Below are 21942 nucleotides of genomic sequence, written 5' to 3'. Positions count from 1 at the left end.
CTTGAAAGCAGGCCTTCTTGAATAGAGGCATTTGATTCGCACTAAGAAGTTTCTAAGTTCGTTCGTGTCATCAGCTCATAACTAAGTCCTCACATAAACAGAGTAATAAAAATAAGACCTTTCAGAAGTGTAGAAAGAGACATTAGGGTTTGTGCAATGCTCAATTTCCTGAGCTGCCACGGCGTCTGCCTTATAGCAACATGCCTACCTGGATGCAGATATTCTGGCACAATGCATACCTCGTTGTGTCTTGTTCTGTAATTACAGGTTTGAGTTCAGTACTACACCCTTTCCATACCTCAAGACACGCTAGATAAATTACACCCACCTGACACCTTTCATCAGTGGTTTGCAAGTTTAGGGTGGACGAAGACCTACAGTTCCTCTGCTGTGTAACCACAAATAGCTGAATTCCTTCTAATTCAACCTAATATTAAGTCTTTGTTATAATTTCACCCATTTGTCAGGAAAAGGAAAAGACAGCATTTCATTTTAAGATCAGGAATAACGACATGCTCTTCCTTTGAAGTCGAAGCTTTATTCTTCCTAAGGGACACTGTCGGAGGGACATTTTCACCCTTCCTTTGAAGTGTAACGTGCAGATCTGCTCTTAAAACAAAGGACCCAAACACCTTTGCAGTTTTTCTTTTATTCTGACTGGAAGTGTAGATCTTCCAACCCTGACACCACCCAAGGCATGGCTATTGCAGACTTCTTGGTCAGACACTCTCAGTGATCCCACAGACAAGAACGTGGAGCAGGTGAAGAGTGTTCTAGGAACTCTGTGGAAACTATCACTTGCTTTAGAACTCAGGGAAGGGGAGGCCTTTTGAGGATTCTTACTCAGTGTAGCCCCTTCCTAACCACGTGATTTCCCTCCATCCAAATTAGAGACAGGGCCAGGAATGGAAAGGCAGCAACGGAGCTGGTTACCTACTATCTATTTCAGTTTCAGACCTAGAAGAGGAGCCAGAGTAAGCACTCATGAACTACATGTTAAATGTTCAGTGATTGAACTAATTATTCCTCTTAATTATACTCTCAAATAGCACATCATTTCTTCATCTCTAACTATATGTGTATAAATGCATTTAGCTAAAATTAATTTTAAAACAATCTTATCGGTGACATTATAAATTGCATGAGAACAGGAATGACACCCACTGCCTCTTTGATGTGCATCATGAGTTGAAATTTCCTTAAGAGCAAAGACCTCAGTATTGTGCCTATGTCTGGACTCAGCATGGTATGGGGACTACAAAGAGAATTCAACAGCTGCTGCGGGATAGATGGATGAATGGATGGATAGGTGGACAGATGGATAGACACTGCAGGATTCTTTCATGATGCTCAATGTTACTGAAAAATTAGCCTTTGACTGCACTAAGGAGGCCAGGAATAATATCCATATCACAAACAAGAGGATATTACAGAGCTAAAAGCAAATTTTGGATCTTATGCTATTAATAATGTTGGTTTTTTTTAACTACATTTTTTACTACATTATTTCACAGATTTTTGAGGCTAATTTTGACACCAGATCTCCAGGTCTGGACTACGTACACAATCTGTGTCATGCTTTCTAGGGTGTGACTTCAATCTCCTTCAAGCTTTGTAGACTCTAAACAATGAGCCTAGTGATAACCATGCAAGCTCAGAAAGGCCTACTGTTCAATGTGTACCTGTCATAATTAGGGTAACTAAAAGACAGGAAGATAGAAAGAAGGAAATTTCTGAGCTAGTCTTTATGGACATACCATTTTGACTTTTTAAAATTCTCCACACACAATACTGCTGGTTTGTGGCGTACCTCTAAGATACCGAATCTGTAGCATTCCAAAAGTGTTCAACCACAATAGAAAGCGGAAGGAGATATTTTTCCATCTGCCTTCTCATGTTTATATTCTCTCTCTCCCAATGTGTGTGTGTACATATATATTTTTCATGAATCAATATGGACTGGTATTTCTAATTTGAAAAAAGTCCCTATTGACACTTTGCCAAAATGTCTCACCATTGTGAGAAATGACAGTGCCAAACAAACAGGAATTCTCCTTTTGTAATACAAAGTGATTTTAAATGAAACACAGCTATTGTGCTTGACAAACTTCCAGGTGGCCCCCATGATCTCATTCACGCCTTTGTGAAATCACTCCCCTTGAGTGCGGGCAGGACCTGTGCCTTGCTTCTAACTAACAGACTCTGGCAACAGCAATGGAATGTCACCTTCACGATTAATTGTGCTACACATAATGTGTTCTCTGGTTAGCAGACTCACTCTAGAAACCTTCCGCGGCAGCCTGAGGAAGTCGGCAGCCATGTTGGAGAAGCCCACCTACTAGGAAGCCAGTGAATCCTTTCAGATCTGGAAGGAAGGATTTAAGATGTGGGAGTGGCCTCTCAGACATAGTCCTATAGCTGACAGCAAGAAGTCGGGGCCTTGGGTCCCACAGCTGCAAAGATATGAATTCTTCCAATGACCCGGGTGAGGCAGTCAGGCCCCAGATGAGACTACAGTCGGCTGACCCCTTGGCTACAGCCTGTGACACCCCGAGCATGGGATGCAGCTATGCTGGGCTCTGCCTCCAGACACACAGAAACTGAGATGGCTACTGGTTTAAGTCAGTAAGTTTGTGGTAATTTGTTAAACAGCAATAGAAAATGTGTATTATTATTTATTTCAAAAAGTGAGAGTTGTATTCAGAAGTACTAAGAGAAATGAGCCCCTGAAAATAAGGAAGGGATACCTATATTTATTAAATGTCTCTTTGTCAAAACCTTTTGAGGATGACACTTTTTATAGATATTTTGTAAATTTTTATAAATAGTTTTAATATTTTACATTTTACAAATAGAGTCAAGAAAGAGTAATTTGGTCAAGGCCACTGGCAGAGATTGCTAAGCAGCCCCTCCTCATCCTTCTTCCTCTTAGAAACAGAATCACATCCTTTCTCCAACACATCTGACCAAGGCAGAGACTACACTTCCCAGGCTTTCTCAAGTGGCTACGCTATGTTCTCGCATGCGCAGGAGAGTGGAGGTAATGTGTACATCCCCGTCCTTCAAAAAGAACCCTGCTCATACTCCTGCCCTTTTACCCTCTCTGCTAGCCTTGAAAAGTAAAAATTGGCACCACCTTGCACGCAGATCAAAGCCATGTGTTGAGGTGCCACCAGTCCGCCAAGCCCTATCTGCATACCCTTGCCTTGTCAGGCAGGAAGAAATGAACTGTATCGATTTAAGTCATTGTATTTTGTTTTTCCAACTGATGACCACACAGGTCACATGTGTGGAGACAGAACTCATAGCCAGGTGTCTTTCTAAAATCAAAGCCCATGCTCTCTTGCTACTCCATATTGCACATCCTAAAGTATCAAATTGAATTATGTGACCTACTGCTTTCCAGGAATGGGAAAATTATAATCACCCTGATTTCAAATTCTGGACCCTCAGAACATACTCCTATACATGATTTGTGTGTTTACATTTGACACCCAATGACTTAGAATTTCTAACATACCAGCTTAAACACATCAAAAACACACCACGTAGCTATTTTTACAGCTAAAAAGGAAAGACCTTATACACACGATAATAAGAGTAAGTGTTATAAGAAATTAAAATGTTAACACTGCTGGACTTGGGGGAGGCCTCTGGGACCTATGAATGGCCTATAGCTGACAGCCAGGGGAAAGCTGGCTCACGTATATTAATATTAAACTTAAGTATAATAATAAGAGTAAGTTAAAATGTTAACACTGTTCTACATAAAAATATCCACATTACATAAATCCTTCTCCACATAACCATTCAAACTTGAATAATTTCCCAAAGTGCCATTAAGAGAATTTTCTAACCCCGAAACAGATTCCTATGCCATATTTGTGTGTTTATGACACAAATCCTAATGACAAATGGAAGACATTTTCTATGCTAATGGTAGAATTATGGCCTATTTTCAGAAGACTCGGTGTTAGAAGAAAAAATGATTCTTAACAAACCGACCAAATCTCTTCAGACAATTAATAGTAATGTCAGTCATATCATTATCGATGCATAAAATATTAATTAGGAGTATGTCTCTTTAGTATGTCAGTCTCAACTGTCAGTTTTCTTTACATATGGATATTGAAAAAAAAAGCTTCGAAAAAACAAAAACCCTGGAAATACTGGATTGTGCCTATCAAAGCTAATCCGTTAGCAGAGCAAAGGTGTAGCTAATTCAAATGTTTATGTTGTTAAAGTGCTTATTAGATGAAACACGGATAGGTGATATTAATCTAAGTAAATAAGATCATAAATGAAAAACAACAAGCATGGAACTGGAACCAAGACACGCTGGCTTTTTTCTTCCTAATCGAAGCTCCTTAACATTGCTTTTCCCCTTGCCTGGACCATCTCATGAGAAAAAGGAGGTTCCTCTCCATTCTAAAGGAACCCATGCTCAAGTAATGAGAACTGCCACAGAATATGAGGGCTTCTGGAATCAGGAGGCCACCCAGGAGAGCGAGAGGGACCCCTGTAAGAACAGGACACAATCAGGCACGACTCTGGTGTTAATACATTCACCAAAAGATGCGGGATACTAAAACAAACAGAAAACAAATGACAAAATGGCCACAGTAATTCCATACCTAACAATAATTACTCTAAATGTAAATGGACTGAATTCTCCAATTAAAAGACACAGAGTGGCTGGCTGGATTTTTTTTTTTTTTAAGACCCAACTATATGCTGCTGACAAAAGACTCCCTTCAGCTTTAAGGACACACGAAGGCTCAATGTGCAGGGATGGAAAAATGTATTCCATGCAAATGGGAAGCAAAAGAGAACAAGGATGGCTATACTTACATCAGAAAAAAATAAACTTTAAGACAAAACAGTAACAGAGACAAAGAAGGTCATTATTTAGTGTTAACAGAGTCAATTCATCAAGATAGAACAGCTGTGAATATATATGCTCCCAACATCAGAGCACCTAAATATGTTAAGCAAATGCTAACCGACCTGAAGAGTAAAACAGACAATCAGACAATAATAATAGCAGGGAAATTCAATACCTGACTTTCAACAATGGATAGATCATCCAGACAGAAAATCAACTGGGAAACATTATACTTGAACAATTCTTTTGATCAAATGGTCCTAACAGACATATATGCAGATCATCCGATCCAACAAGAGCAGACTGCATAGTCTTCTCAAGCACACACAGAACATTCTCCAGCACAGATTATATGATAGGTCACAAAACAAGTCTTACCAAATTAAGAAGACTGAAATCATACCAAGTATCTTCTCTGAAGACAATGGCATGAAACTAGATGTTAATAACAGGAGGAAAGGTTGAAAATTCACAAATAGGTGGAAATTCAACAACACACTTCTGAACAACGAATGGGTCAGAAAAGAAACCAAAAGACAAAATTAAAAAATATCTCGAAACAAACAAAAACAAAGGTGCAGTACATCAAAATCTATGGGATGCTGCAAAAGCAGATTTAAGATGGAAGATCTCAAAAAAAAAAAAAAAAAATCAACCTAACTTTATACTTTAAGGAACTAGAAAAAGAGGAACCAATTAAGCCCAAAGCTAGGAGAAGGAAGGAAATAACAAAGATCAGAGTGGAAACAGATGAAATAGTGACTAAAAGACAATAGAAAATAACAATGAAATGAACGTATTTTTAAAAGATGTATTTATTTATTTGTGGGGGAAGAAGGGCAGAGGGAGAAGGAGAGTAAGAATCCTCAGACTCCCCGCTGAGCACAGAGCCTGATGTGGGGCTCAATCCCAGGACCCTAGGATTATAACCCAAGATGAAAGCAAGAGTTGGCCACCCATCCAAATGAGCCACCCAGGCACCCCTAGAGCAGTTTTTTTGTTTTTTTTTTTAAAGAAACAAAATAGATGAACCATATCCAGATATACTGAGAGAAGTGAGAGGATAATATTAGTTATGAAAGAAAGGTTACAACTAATACTACAGAAATAGGATCATGGAGATTATAAATAATTATACATCAACAAATTGGACAACCGAGAAAAAAATGGATGCATTCCTAGAAATATACAATCTACCAAGACTGAATCAAGAAAAAATAGGAAATCTGAACAAACATATTACTAGTAAGGAGATTGAATCGGGAATTAAAAACCTAACAAACACAAGTCCAAGACCAGATGGCTTCACAGGTGAATTCCACCAGATGTTTAAAAAAGAACTAATACCAATCTTTCTCAAACACTTCCCCAAAAAAAAAAAAGAAGAGGAGGGAACACTTCCAAACTCATTCTGGGAGCGCAGCTTTGTAATGATATGAAAACCAGACAAGGACATTATAAGAAAATTACAGGCCAATATCCTTGACAAATATAGACGTAAAAATCCTCAACAAAATATCAGCAAACTGAATTAAACAGTACATCAAAAGGATCATACACCATGACCAAGTGGGATTTATTCCAGAGATATTAAGTGTGGTTCAACACCCCCAAATCAATCATTGTGATATATCACATTAGCAAAAGGGTGGGTAAAAATCATACGATCATCTCAATAGTTGCAAGAAAAGCATCAGACAAAATTCAACATCCAATCATGATAAAAACTCTCAACAAATTGGGTATAGAGGAAATGTACCTCAACATATTAAAGGCCATCTATGACAAACCTCATGCCATGCCAAACCTCAGCTAACTTCACACTCAATGATGAAAACAGTGAAACTCTTTCCTCTGAGATAAGGAAGTAGATAAAAATGCCCATTCTAGACACTTTTATCAGTGTAGTACTAGAAGTTATAGCCAGAGCAATTATGCAAGATGAAATAAAAGGCATTCAAATCAGAAAAGAAGTAAAACTGTCTCTACCATGACATGATATTACATAAAGAAAACCCTAAAAATTCCACACACAAAAAAAACGTGTTAGGCTAATAAACAATTCAGTAAGTTGCAGGATATAAAATCAATGTACAAAAATCAGTTGCATTTGTATACCAACAATGAACCCTCAGAAAGAGAAATTAAGAAAACAATCCCATTCACAATTGCATCAAAAAGAATAAAATATTTAGGAATAAATTTAACCATGGAAGTGAAAGTTCTGTACACTGAAAGCTACTGAAGAAGACAAAAATGGGAAGATATTTCATGTTCACGGACCGGAAGAATTAATATTGCTAAAATGACCATCCTACCCAAAGCTATCTGTAGATTCAATGCAGTCCCTATCAAAATTCTAATGGCATTTTCCACACAATTAGAAAAAGCAGTTCTAAAATTTGTATGAAACCACAAAAGACCCCCAATAGCCAAAGCAATCTTGAGAAAGAAGAACAAAACTGGAGACAACAGGCTTCCTAATTTCAAACTATATTACAAAGCTATAGTAATCAAAACAGTATGGCACTGCAGGGGGAGGGAGGCAAGATGGCAGAAGAGTAGCAGTCCTCATTTCATCTGGTCCCTTGACTTTAGCTAGATAACTATCAATCATTCTGAATACCTATGAATTCAACCTGAGGTGTAAGCAAAGAATTGCTGAATTCTACAAATAGAAAAGCGACCACTTTTTGCAAGGTAGGAGGTGCAGAGAAGTGTACTGGAGGGATATATGGGAAGATACATGGCAGGGGGAGGGAGCCTCCGAAAGTCAGCTACTGGAAAGTGATATAGCCTCGGAGCACAAAATCAGAACTTTTAGGAAATTGCTCCAGTGAGAGACATCCCTGCCTGAAAGGTGCTCAGGTGGCAAAGAGGGCATAATCCTCGGTGGGACAGTGTGGTCTCTGGATTCCCTGGGGTCAAGGAAAATGGGGGTGCCAGAGCCAGCAGAATTTCCAAGAACTGGAGCAGCGAACCTGGTATGGTCAACGAGGTGGGAGTGGGCTATCAATTCAGTTTGCCATAAACCACAAACCGGGGCACAACCGGACAACTACTCTCTGGGAAGAGGCCCTGCAAGTGGCAGGCCCGCTGCGACCCTTCTCCCTCCCCCGGGAGGATCAGTGCGGGTGCACACTGCAAGAGTCTGCAGAGTTTGGCACAAACAAAATGGAAGACTGCTTTTCCCTGAGGGTTTACTGAAGAGAGGGGGCTGTGAACTTTCAGTTCCAGGAGGGGAGTTGGGGGTTCGTCATTTTTATTTTCATCCTCTGAAGCAGTGGCACAGAAAGCCTTCAGGAAACAAGAGCCACAGAGAAGAAACTGAAGCAGCTTACACTGAGCCCAGCCCCCTGGGAAGAGGCAGTGCAACTCCACCCAGGCAAAGACACCTGAAAATCAGTGCAGCAGGCCCTTCTCCCAGAAGACCAGTTGGAACATCAGGGGAATACCAAGTTTACCAAGCACACAGAACTGCAAAACTCCAGCACTAGGGGAAAATAGTATATAGAATTCGAGGTTTTTTTTTCTCTCATGAATCTTTTATATTTCAGTTTAAAATTTTCCTTTTCTTTTTTTTTCCCTTTCAACGAGTTTCTTACTTTATCAACTCTTTGTTTTTAAGTCTTTTTTTTAACTTTCATTTTTACATTTACATTTTATAGATACACTCTTCATTTTTGGCTTCCTTTCACTGTATCCAATTTTATTTTTGTATATATATAAGTTCTGCTTTCTTTACAATTTTGGGACTTAGTGTCTTCTAACAAACAGACCAAAATATACCCAGGACCATGTGGACCACCTGTTTTGTCCACCAGGGAGATTATATTCCTTTTCCCCCTTTTCTCCTTTTTCTTTCCATTTTTTTCTGACCTCTTCAGATTTGTCTAGTGTGTATTTCGCCTGGGTTGTGGTTGGTATTTTAGATTCTGTTCTCTCGTTCATCCATTCTTCTCTGGGCAAAATGACTAGAAGGTGGAATTCAAAACAAAGGAAAGAATGAGAGGTAATACTCTCTGCCACAGATCTAATCAATATGGATATAAGTAAAATCTCAGAGCTGGAATTCAGGATAATGATTATAAAGTTACTAGCTGGACTTGAAAAAAGCATAAAAGATACTAGAGAATCTCTTAGTGCAGAAATAAAATCTAATAAGGCTGAAATTAAAATTCTTTAACTGAGATGCAGTCTAAACTGGATGCTCTAACAGTTAGGATAAATAAGGCAGAAGAGTCAGTGACACATAAAACAAGATGATGGGAAGGAAGGAAGCTGAGAAAAAGAGAGAAAAACAACTAATGGACCATGAGGGGAGGCTTCAAAAAATCAGCTACACCATAATGTGAAACAATATTAGAATTATTGGGGTCCCAAAGGAAAAAGAGAGAGAGAGGGATAGAAGGTATATTTGAGCAAATCATAGCTGAGAACTTCCCTAATCTGGGGAAGAAAACAGGCATTCAAGTCCAAGAGGTAGAGAGAATACCCCCAAAATCAATAAAAATAGATCAACACCCTGATATATAATAGTGAAGCTTGCAAATTTCAGAAATAAAGAGAAAATCCTGAAAGCAGCTCGAGGCAAGAGCTCCTTAACCTACAATGGTAGAAACATTAAACTGGCAGCAGACCTATACACAGAGACCTGGCAGGCCAGAAAGGACTGGCATGATATATTCAGGGTACTAAATGAGAAAAACATGCAGCCAAGAATACTTTATCCAGCAAGGCTGTCATTCAGAATGGAAGAAAAGATAAAGAGCTTCCAGGACAAATAGAAACTAAAAGAATTTGTAATTACTAAACCAGCCCTTCAAAAATTTTAAAGGGGATCCTGTAAGTGAAGAGAGAGACCAAAAGTAAATAGACCAGAAAGAAAACAGAGACAACCTACAGAAACATGGACTTTACTGGTAATACAAGGGCACTAAATTCGTATCTGTCAATAATTACTCTGAATGTAAATGGGCTAAATGCTCCAATCAAAAGACAAAGGGTATTAAATTGGATTAAAAAAAAAGCAAAACCCATTCATATGCTGTCTACAACAGCCCATTTTAGACCCAAAGAGACCTCCAGATTGAAAGCGAGGGGGTGGAGAACCATTTATCATGCCAATGGACATCAAAAGAAAGCTGGGGTAGCAATCTCATATCAGACAAATTAGATTTAAACCAAAGTAAGGGATGAAGAGGGACACTATATCATACTTAAAGGATCTATCCAACAAGAAGATCTAATAATTATAAATACTTATTCCCCTAACTTGGGAGTAGCCAATTAAATCAACCAATAAAAAACCAAATTAAAGAAAAACATTGATAATAATACAGTAATATTAGGGGACTTCAACACCCCACTCAGCAATGGACAGATCATCTAGGATCAACAAGGAAACAAGGGCTCTGAATGATACACTGGACCAGATGGACTTCACAGATATATACAGAGCCTTTCATCCTAAAGCAACAGAATACACAGTCTTCTCGAGTGCACATGGAACTTTCAGAACTGTCATGGAACAGAATATATCACATACTGGGTCACAGTCAGTCCTCAACTGGTACCAAAAGACTGGAATTATTCCCTGCATATTTTCAGACCACAATGCTTTGAAATTTGAACTCAGTTACAAGAGGAAATTTGGAAGGAACTCAAACACTTGGAGGTTAAAGAGCATCCAACTAAAGAATGAATGGGTCAACCAGGAAATTAAAAAGAATTAAAAAAAACTTATGGAAACAAATGAAAATGAAAACACAACTGTTCAAAACCTTTGGGATACAGCAAAGGTGGTCCTAAGAGCAATACAAGCCTTTCTCAAAAAAAATCAGAAAAGTCTCAAATACACAAGCTAACCTTACACCTAAAGGAGCTGGAAAAAGAACAGAAAATAAAGCCTAAACCAAGCAGGAGAAGAAAAATAATAAAGATTAGACCAGAAATCAATGAAATAGAAACCAGAAGAACTGTAGAACGGATCAATGAAACTAGAAGCTGGTTCTTTGAAAGAATAAGATCGATAACCCCCTAGCCAGACTTATCAAGAAGAGAAAGGACCCAAATTAATAAAATCATGAATGAAAGAGGTGAGATAACAACCAACACCAAGTAAATACAATTTTAAGAACATATTATGAGCAAGTACATGCCAAAAAGTTAGGCAATCTGGAAGAAATGGATGCATTCCTGGAAACATGTAAACTACCAAAACTGAAACAGGAAGAAATAGAAAACCTGAACAGACCCATAACCAACAAGGAAATTGAAGCAGTAATCAAAAATCTCTCAACAAACAGGAGTCCAGGGCCTGATGGCTTCCCATAGGAATTCTACCAAACATTTAAAGAACTAATACCTGTTCTTCTGAAGCTGTTTCAACAAATAGAAAAGGAAGGAAAACTTTCAAACTCATTCTATGAGGCCAGTGTTACCTTGATCCCAAAACTAGACAAAGACCCCACCAAAAAGATTTGCAGACCAATATCCGTGATGAACATGGATAACAAAATACAAGATACTAGCCAATAGGATCCAACAGTACATTAAAAGGATTATTCACCACAACCAAGTGGGATTTATTCCTGGGCTGCAAGAGTGGTTCAACATTCACAAATCAGTCAACATGATACATCACATTGATAAAAGAAAGGAAAAGAACTATATGATCTACTCAATTGATGCAGAAAAAGCATTTGACAAAATACAGCATCCTTTCTTGACTAAAACTCTCCATAGTGTAGATCCCTACACTATGAAGGAACATATCTCAATATCATAACAGCCATCTACAAAAAGAAAATATCATTTTCAATGGGGAAAAACTGAGAACTCTTCCTCTAAGGTCAGGAACACAACAGCGATGCTCACTCTTACCACTGCTGTTCAACATGGTACTAGAGGTCCTAACTTCAGTAATCAGATAACAAAAAGAAATAAAAGTCATTCAAATTGGCAAAGAAGAAGTCAAACGCTCACTCTTCAGAGATGACATGATACTTTATGTGGAAAACCCAAAAGACTCCACCCCAAAATTGCTAGAACTCATACAGGAATTCAGCCAAGTGGCAGGATATAAAATCAATGCACAGAAATAAGTTGCATTTCTATACACTAACAATGATACAGAAGAAAGAGAAATTAAGAAATTAATCCCATTTACGATTACACCAAAAACCATAAGATACCTAAGAATAAACCTAACCAAAGTAAAGGATCTGTACTCTAAAAGAGAACACTTATGTAATAAATTGAGGAAGACACAAAGAAATGGAAAAACATTCCATGTTCATGGATTACAGAATAAATATTGTTAAAATGTCTAGGCTATTCAGAGCAATCTACACATTCAATGCAATCCCTATCAAAATACCATCGCCATTCTTCATGGAGCTAGAATAAATAATCCTGAAATTTGTAAGGAACCAGAAAAGACGCTGAATAGCCAGAGGAATGTTGAAAAAGAAAACCAATTGGTGGCATCACAATTCTATTACAAAGCTGTAGTCATCAAGACAGTATGGTACTGGCACAAAAACAGACACATAGATCAATGGAACAGAACAGAGAACCCAGAAATGGACTCAACTCTATGGTCAACTAATCTTCGACAAAGCAGGAAAGAATATCCAATGGAAAAAGGACAGTCTCTTCAACAAATGGTGTTGGGAAAACTGGACAGCCACATGTGGGAGAATGAAACTGGACCATTTTCTTACACCATGTACAAAGATAAACTCAAAATGGATGAAAGACCTAAATGTTAGACAGGAATCCATCAAAATCCTAGATAACAGAGGCAGCAACTTCTTTGACCTCAGCCACAGAAACTTCTTGCTAGACACATCTCCAAAGGCAAGGGAAACAAAAGCAAAATGAACTATTGGGACTTCATCAAGATAAAAAGCTTCTGCACAGCAAAGTACAGTCAACAAAACTAAAAGGCAACCTAAGAAATGGGAAGAGATATTTGAAAATGACATAAAAGATAAAGGGCTAGTATCCAAGACCTATAAAGAACTTAGCAAACTCAACACCAAAAAGACAAATAATCCAGTCAAGAAATGGGCAGAAGTCATGAACAGATATTTCTCCAAAGAAGACATACAAATGGCCAACAGGCACATGAAAAAATGCTCCACATCACTTGGCATCAGGGAAATATAAATCAAAACCACAACGAGATACCACCCACACCAGTCAGAATGGCTAAAACTAACAAGACAGGAAACAAGTGGTGCCGAGGATGCAGAGAAAGGGGAACCCTCTTTATGCTGTTGGTGGGAATGCAAGCTGGTACAATCACTCTGCAAAACAGTATGGAGGTTTCTCAAGAAGTTAAAAATAGAGCTACCCTACAACCCAGCAACTGCAATACTGGGTATTTACCCCAAAGATACAAATGGAGGGATCCAAAGGGGCACCTGCACCCCAATGTTCATAGCAGCAATGTCCACAATAGCCAAACTGTGGAAAGAGCTGAGATGTCCATCGAAGATGAATGCATAGAGAAGATGTGGTTTATATATACAATAGAATATTACTCAGCCATCAGAAAGGATGAATACTTACCATTTACATCGATTTGGATGGAAATGGAGGGTATCATGCTGAACAAAATATGTTAATCACAGAAAGACAATTATCGTATAGTTTCACTCATATGTGAATATAAGAAACAGTGCAGAGGATCAAAGGAGAAGGGAGGGAAAAGTGAATGGGAAGTCTTGAGAGAGGGAGAAAAACCATGAGAGACTCTTAACTACAGGAAACAAACTGAGGGTTGCTGGAGGGGAGGGGGTGGGGGATGGGGTAACTGGGTGACGGGCATTAAGGAAGGCATGTGATGTGATGAACACTGGGTGTTATATGCAACTGATGAATTACTGAACACTACATCTGAAACTAATGATGTAGTATATTTGGCTAATTGAATTTAAATTTTAAAAAAAGAGAAACAAACAAGAAGTATGGCATTGGCATAAAAAGAGACAGATAAATCAATGGAACAGAACAGAGAGCCCAGAAATAACCCACACATATATGGCCAATTATTTTATGACAGATGAGACAAGAATACTCAATGGGGAAAGGATAGTCTCTTAAATAAACAGTGATGGGAAACGTGGACAGCCACATGCAAAAGAATGAATCTATCTTACACCATTTTCAGAAATCAACTAAAAGTCGATTACAGACTTGAATGTAAGAACTGAAACAATAAAAGTTCTAGAAGAAAACACAGGCAGTAAACTCCTTGACATTGGTCTATCAATGGTATTTTGGATTTGACAACAGAAACAAAGACAAAAGTGCAAAAATAAACAAGCGGGACTGCATAAAACTAAAAAGCTTCTCCATAGCAAAGGAAACCAACAACAAAATGAAAAGGCAACCTATGGAATGGGAGAAAATATCTGCAAATCACATATCCAATAAAAGGTTAATATCCAAAATGTACAAACAATTCATACAACTCAATAACAACAACAACAATAAAACAAATTTAAAAGTGGGTGAAGGATCCAAATAGACATTTTTCCAAAGATGATATACAAATAGCCAACAGGCACATGAAAAGATGCTGAACATCACTAATCATCGGGGAAATGCAAATCAAAACCACAATGAGATATCATCTGTTAGAATGGCTCTCATCAAAAAGGCGAGATGAGTGTTGCCGAGGATATGGAGAAAAGTTGTTGGTGGGAATGTAAATTGGTGCAGCCATTATGGAAAACAGTATGGAGGTTCCTCGAGAACTTAAAAATAGAGTTACCTTATGATCCAGCAATCCCACTTCTGGGGATATACTCAAAGGAAATGAAATAACTAACTTGAAGAGGTATCTTCACCTCCATGTTCAATGCAGCATTATTCACAATAGCCAAGGTATGGAAACAACCTAAGTGTCATCAACAGAACAATGGATAAAGAAAATCTGGTATATACACGGAATATTATTCAGTCTTAAAAATCAGGAAATCCTACCATTTGTCACAATATGAATGAGTCCAGAGGGGCACTGTGCTGAATGGAACAAGCCGGACAGAGAAAGAGATATAGCATGATATTACTTATATGTGGAATCTTAAAAAATAAATAAATAAAAGTCAAACCCATAGAAACAGAGAGTAGAAAAGTGGTTGCTCAGGGGTAGTGGGGACAAGGGGTAAAAGAAGTCAGGATGGATTGGTAAAAGAATACAAACTTCTCAGTTATAGGAGTAATAAGGTCTGAGGACCTAATGTATAATGTGGTGACTAGAGTCATACTGTATTGTATAAGTGAAATTTGCTAAGAGTAGAACCTAAATGTTCTCATTAAAAAAAAAGACAAAGGTAAACATGTGAGGTGATAAATGTGTTAATTAACTCAGTGGAAGGGGATCCTTTCACAACATTTATGTATATATATCACATTACCATGTTGTTACACTATATCTTAGAGTTGCATCATTTATATCTTGATAAAGAGAAAAAAGAACATAACATATATTTTCAAAAAAAGAAGAGGGATACTGCTTCTGTCTTCACTGTGATTATGAGCAGTTCAAGAAAAGAAGTGGGTGTCTTTGTACATCAAGATAAAAACCACGAAAGCAAACCTGGAAAAGAACATGGGTGTCCCTTGTAGACAATGGGATTTTCTGCTCATGCATAAAAAAGGGATGCAGAAGGGACAGTGAATTGTCAGTGTGAAAGAAAATCCAAGAGCAGGTGCATCACTCATGGGCTCCACATAGGAACTCAGATGGGTGAATGCACATAATAGGGCTGTGTGAGCAGCCACTCAACTCTTCCTGCACTCCTCCAAGGGACCAGCTTATTTATAGGTTTATAACCACCTCCAAGTAGCTTGGAGCAGGCAGACAACATTCCTAGCCTATAAGATAAAGGTACAACACAAAAGGGGGAAGGACATATGGAACAATTCAATGTCAAATATGGGCTTGTTGACGTCTTGCATTAAATAGTCAAGGAGAACCCTGGAATCTCTTCCTTAGAACCCTTAGCTGTTAGGGGCGCCTGGGTGGCTCAGTTGGTTAATTAACTGCCTTCGGCTCAGGTCATGATCCTGCAGTCCCGGGATCGAGTCCCATATTGGGCTCCCCGCTCAGCGGGGAGTCTGCTTCTCCCTCTGACCCTCTTTCCTCTCGTGCTCTCTATCTCTCATTCTCTCTCTCTCTCAAATAAAATCTTTAAAAAAAAAAAAAAAGAATCCTTAGCTGTTAGATTTCATGTCCTGTCATTTTTTCCTTCTCACTCTGCTTTTTGGCTTCATCAGAAAACACAGTCTTTGTCCTTGCTTCTCTGTCTGCCTCAGATACTCTTTCCCCAGAGATATCTGTATGGCTCAACTCCCTCACTTTCTTCAGTTTCTGCTCAAATGATCCTTTACTGACCCGGCCTTCTGTGAGGTTAAAAAAGGAACACCGTCTTACTCAGTGCTGATCGGTGGCACAGTCAGGAGGCTGAGAATGAAGGCCATTCCTCAGTTTTAGTGCTGCCCTGGTAGCTGGGCCTCTGGTAGCTGAGGCCTTGTGGCAGGAGGGGCTTGCTTGTCCTTGGAGTTCCTGCTCATCTGAGCTCCCATCACGGAGGGCTTTGCTTGAGCTTCTACAACATGCCCTGGCCCCTGGCTGAGGCCTGGTTCCCCTGCCTGCCGCCTCAGCCTCACCCCAGTGCCCTCTGGGGCAGCGGATCTCCCTGATGGTGGACCCAAGTGCTCGGCTGCAGTCACTTTGCCCCACCACCGCGACCACACCTGGCCCTGTCCTCATTCGCTTCATCGGTCACCACCTGGAATTACTCTAGTGGAACGGCTAAGGGGAAAATGAGTTATGGAGGTGAAAAATAAAAACACACTCGTTTAATGCTTTCAAAATATGATCCTGGTTACAAATGAGTCTTCACAGAGAAAGCTAGAGAGGCTGTGTTTCCTTCCCTGAGCCCCAGAGCCCCTGGTATCTGCACTAGCAGCAAGGACCTGCATACGCTACTTACAGCTGCCCACCTTTCCTCCCCACTGAGGGCACGACACACAGCAGTTAAGCACAGAGGCTCAAAACCCATCCATCTTTTCAAAACTTGCTGAACACTCCCAGCATGTCAGGTACTGCTTTCGTGGACACTGCCCCCCACAGCCTACTGGAGAGAAAGACAGGAATTAAAGTGTCACCGGAATGATCACAACATGACAAGTGCCATGTGAATCTGGGCTTGGCACCGACCAGCTGTACGAACATCGCCTGATGCTAGGACCTCCCAAATCCTCAGCTTGACCATGTGACCATGATCACACTGACCTCATAGGATTGCTTCATGAGTTAAATGAGAGAAAGTAAGCAAAAAGTGTGTGTTGGCCTGCGTGGATGGCTCAGTTTGTCAGCTACGAATACAGTCCTTTGCAAGTAGGGAGAATACCATGTACCTCTTTGCATCTTGTGCCTAGCACAGTGTCCTCAAAAAAAAAATTCACAAAAAGATGATAAAAAGAGTAGGAAAGCTAGAATCAAACCATTGTAATTTAGATACAATTAACATTAGTAAGCCAAACTCTCTTTCTATAATTAACTAGTTTCAATAATCACTAAAATCATAACAATGTCAATAGGCAAAAAAAACCCTAATTAATTTATTGACTACACACATACACACCCCCACATGCATGTCTGAATTTCTGAAATGATAAGATTGTCACTTAAAAAAAAAAAGATTGTCACTAACTTTTATTAACTTCTCGTAGGATTGAACCGATGGATATAGTTAACACTGAAGAATTTACGACTCTTAGGCAGATGATGCTCCAAAAGTCCTATTATTTCATCCCTGAAATTTGTGAAATCTGGTGTCTGCACAGTAACACTTTCATCTCACGGGCTCTCACCTATTAACCTAATAACTCCAAGTGATATTTCCTCAGCTTCCTGGATCTGAGTGCTGCTTTACAAACCTATTTTCTAATTCACATGGTGGAAGATCCCTCCAGATCATATGAGAAAGTACACCTTATGAACTTTCCTTTATGTTGCCTATGACGCACAATGAGGAAATGTATCTTACTGAGGGTTATGCTCCTGGTGAGATGAAAGCGAGCCGGTGAAGTTGGGGAACACCCTCACTTCCGGGAACCCATGCTGACCACCTCCCCGCCCCCATGCAATACCATGAAGGTACTCCAGAAGTTTATGAAGTGATGGCACATTCTGAAGGGCCGCTCAGGGCCTGTGACAGTATGTCTTCTGTAGGTTGTGTTACTACCTGTATTTTGTACAGAATAACCGGCAGAAATAAAATACATGATGGGTCCACTGAAATTATGAAGGTTGCCTGCTTTCTATCAACATGTCATCAATCCTCTCTGATGATCCCGTCTGAAGAATTTCCAAAATTCCTGATGGAACAGCTTTTAGCAATTTCTTACAAAAAAAGAAACCACCAGAGTTATGATTGAAACATATGGAAAACGTGGGTAATGACACAGTACATATTACTGCCATTCAAAAACAGCCATAGATAAAAAGAATCAACTAACCATGAGTAAGTATCTGTAGTCACTATAAAAAAAGAAGCACCTAAGTATTATTATAACTTTGTATAAAAATAGTATCAACTGACATTATCTTATAATGTTATAATAATAGGAGCTACATACTGACTTTTCCCCTCTTACATCTCTTAAATTTGAAAGTTCAAGGTGTAATCTTCAAAAGGATCAACCATAAGTGATGGCTTGTCTAGGGCTGAAATGAACTGATGGCGTTCTAGTTCCTTCTAAATCTGTAGATTATTAAGTTAAACCTCACTCCACATAACAATAGCCAGAACACACATTTGAGGCAAGCTGGTCAGTTCAGTCCCCTCCCTTACTGGAAGGAGTAGAACCCATCGAGTGTCACCCTCACAGCCCTTCCCTGCTCCAAGGCTAAATCTTCTCTTAAAAATTCAGGTAAAATCCACACACCATAAAATCCATCCTTTTAAACAGTTCAGTGATCTTTAGTATCTTCAAAGCTGCGCAACCATCACCACTAATTCCAGAGTATTTTCAGCATCCCTCAGAGAAATCCCTTACCCATTAGCAGCCACTCTACATTCCCTCCTCGCTCTCAGCCCCTGACAACTACCAATCTACTTACTGTACCTACGGATTTGCCTATTCTAGACATTTTTTATACATGGAATCATACAACAGATAGCCTTTCATGCTTGGCTTCCTTTACTTAGCATAATATTTTTAAGAGTTATTCATGTTATAGCACATGTCAGTAATTCCTTTTTGTGGTCAAATAATATTTCGTTGTAGGGATATACAACTCTTGCTTATCCCTTCATCCAAATGTCAACTGAAGGACATTTGGATTGTTTACACTTTGGGGCTATTATGAATAATGCTGCTATTAACACTCATGTACAAATTTTTGGGTGGACATGTGTTTTCAGTTGTATTGAGTATATAGCTAAAAGTGGAATTTCTCAGTCACATGGTTAATCTGTTTAACTCTTTGCGGAACTGCCAAACTGTTTTCCAAGGCGTTACACCATTTTATACTCCCACTGGAAGTGTACAGGATTCCGATTTCTCGTGTCCTTGGTAATACTTATCATTGCCTATCTCTTCTATGGTTTCCAGCCCAGTAGGGGTAAAGAAGTGTATCTAATTGGGGTTTTGATCTGCATTTCCCTAAGGACAAATGATGTTGAACATTTGTTATCTCGTGTCTTTTTGATAGCCACTCTGACAGGTGCGAGGTAATATCTCACTTGTGGTTTTGATCTGCATTTCCCTGACAATTACTGATACCAAGCACCTTCTCAGGTACCTGGTGGCCATTTGTAGGTGTTCTTTGAAAAAAGGTCTATCCAGATCCTCTGCCCATCTTTTAATAAGGTTGTTTTTCTCTTGGGTTATAGGAGTTCTTTATATATTTTGGATATGAACCCCTTATCAGATATGTGGCTTACAAATATGTTCTCCCATTCCGCAGGTTACCTTTGCATTTTGTTGCTGGTCTCTTTTGCTGTCAGGCTGTCCGGGTCCTCAGGGGTGCCTTCAGGTCCACACTGGCTAGGAACCAAGATAGGCAGTGGTGGCAGCCTGAGCCCATGGTGTGTACTCTTGGTTACATGGATCAGCCGCAGGTGCTGGTGTAGTTGCAAGGGCCAGATGCAGACACACATAGTGGTGGGGAGCAGGGCAGGCAGCGAGGGCCAGGGCCAGCTCTGGGCTCACTGGCAACTGTGGGTTGCTGGCATGCTGCCCCTGGCTGAAGAGTCTCTTGCTAGGCATGTGCACTGCAGTGAATACTGGTCACGAGGGTTGGGCCAGGGACATGCAGGTGAGCAGATCATGCTGGCCAATGACAAAAAGATGGCACCCGATTTGGGCCTGTGGTAGCTGCAGAGGCCCTGGCTGTTGGTGTGCGCTCTCATGTTGACACAGTCTCACCCTAGGCATGTGCACATCGTGGAGGCTGGTGACAGGTGTCAGGCTGACAGTGTGAGAGCACACAGGTGAAGGGGCTAGCCATGAGTGACACGCACTGCAGTGGAGGTCGGCCGTGGGGATCCAGGCTGGCATCTCGCACTCATGTAGCCACAGAGGCCCAAGCTGGTGCATGCAGTTCCAGGGCTCCAGCGGGGAAGGGAAAAGAGCAGGAGAGACTCAGGTGGCTGGTGTCAGCAAACATGAATTCCTGTGGGGCAAATGCTGGTGAAATCGGCAGGGGGTCCACATTGTGCCATTTCTTAGGTGGCAGATTGTGCTGGGTCTGTCTGCAGAGAATGTCACTGTTAGCCACAATCATTCTGACTGCGTGGCTGCTACCTGTAGCCCGTTTCTCCTCCTTGTTCCTAGCCATCTCTTTATGTCTCAGTTTTGCCAGTCTAGTTTTGGGGTGAAACTGCAGTGTGACCTTCGTGTGGTGCCCTGAAAGGCTGAGGAAGCTGGCTGCTCACGCTGCTCTCCCTTTTCAGGCAAGGTGGATTCTTTCTAGTGGGAAGTTCCCTCGCGGCGCTGAGCAATGCCAGCTTAGGGGATGAGAAGATGCAGGCAAAATTCAGCTGTCTTCCTTCTCTTCTTACGTGGTTATTCTCAGGTCTTTCTATTCCACTGTGTTGCCAAAGTTTCTTGAAGTGGACTCCAAGGCTCTCCCAGATCTATTTTTGTGTGTGGGTAGTTATCTAATTATTGAGCTTTGTAAGGGGATGGAGACTGGGGTCTCTTACATGGGCCATTGTGGTGATGTCATTCTTGAAACTCCACAGTCTTGATTACTATAGATTTTGTAGTAAGTTCTGAAATTGGTAAGTGTGAGCCCTCCGACGTTTTTCTTCTTCTTCAAGATTGTTTTGGCTATTCTGGATATGAAACCCTTATCAGATAGGTGGCTTACAAATATGTTCTCTTGTGGTTCAATATGAATTTTAGATCAGCTTGTGAATTTTGGCAAAAATAAAACAAAACAAAACAGCTGAGATTTCAAGACTATACCGAATCTGTAGGTCAATTTGGGAAGTACTGCCATCTTAAGTCTTCCAGTCCATGAACATGAGACATCTTTTCATTTCTTTGGGGCTTAATTTCTTTCAATAACATTTGATGGTTTTCAGTACACAAGTGTTCAACATTTTCATTAAATTTATTCCTAAGTACTTTATTCTATTTGATGCTATTATAAATGGAACTATTTAATTTTTGAGCTGTTTATTGCTAGAGTATAGAAATACAATTGAGTTTTGTTATTAATCTTATATCCTGCAACCTTGGCTGAACCCATTTATTAACTCTAATAGTTTTTCATGGATTCCCTAGGATTTTCTAAATACAAGATCATTTCATTTGCAACAGAAATAATTTTACTTCCTCCTTTCCAATCTGAATGCCTTTTATCCCTTTTTATTGCCTAATTGCTCTGGCTAAAACCTCTAGTATGATATTTAATAAAAGCGGCAATGGCAGACAATATTGTTCTATTCCTATGTTAGGAGAAAGCTTTTTATCTCTCAGCACTGAGTATGGTATTAACTGTCGGTTTTTCCTAGATG

The 21942-nt window shown here is 39.8% G+C and overlaps 1 protein-coding gene and 1 long non-coding RNA gene across 2 annotated transcripts in view; one reads left to right on the top strand and one right to left on the bottom strand.

Annotated features, from left to right (window-relative positions):
• The window catches only part of LOC113919171 (mitochondrial intermediate peptidase), a 175415-nt gene that overhangs the window by 28865 nt on the left and 124608 nt on the right, over positions 1-21942 (bottom strand). The window lies entirely within an intron of this gene.
• Positions 2211-18144, top strand: LOC113919172. The gene is made up of 3 exons (XR_003518872.2): positions 2211-2625; positions 2933-3040; positions 17642-18144. It is a non-coding gene; the product is annotated as an uncharacterized LOC113919172 (long non-coding RNA).

Source organism: Zalophus californianus, chromosome 3 (assembly GCF_009762305.2).
Source record: "Zalophus californianus isolate mZalCal1 chromosome 3, mZalCal1.pri.v2, whole genome shotgun sequence".
NCBI lineage: Eukaryota > Metazoa > Chordata > Mammalia > Carnivora > Otariidae > Zalophus > Zalophus californianus.
This window is presented reverse-complemented; position numbering and strand designations above follow the sequence as displayed.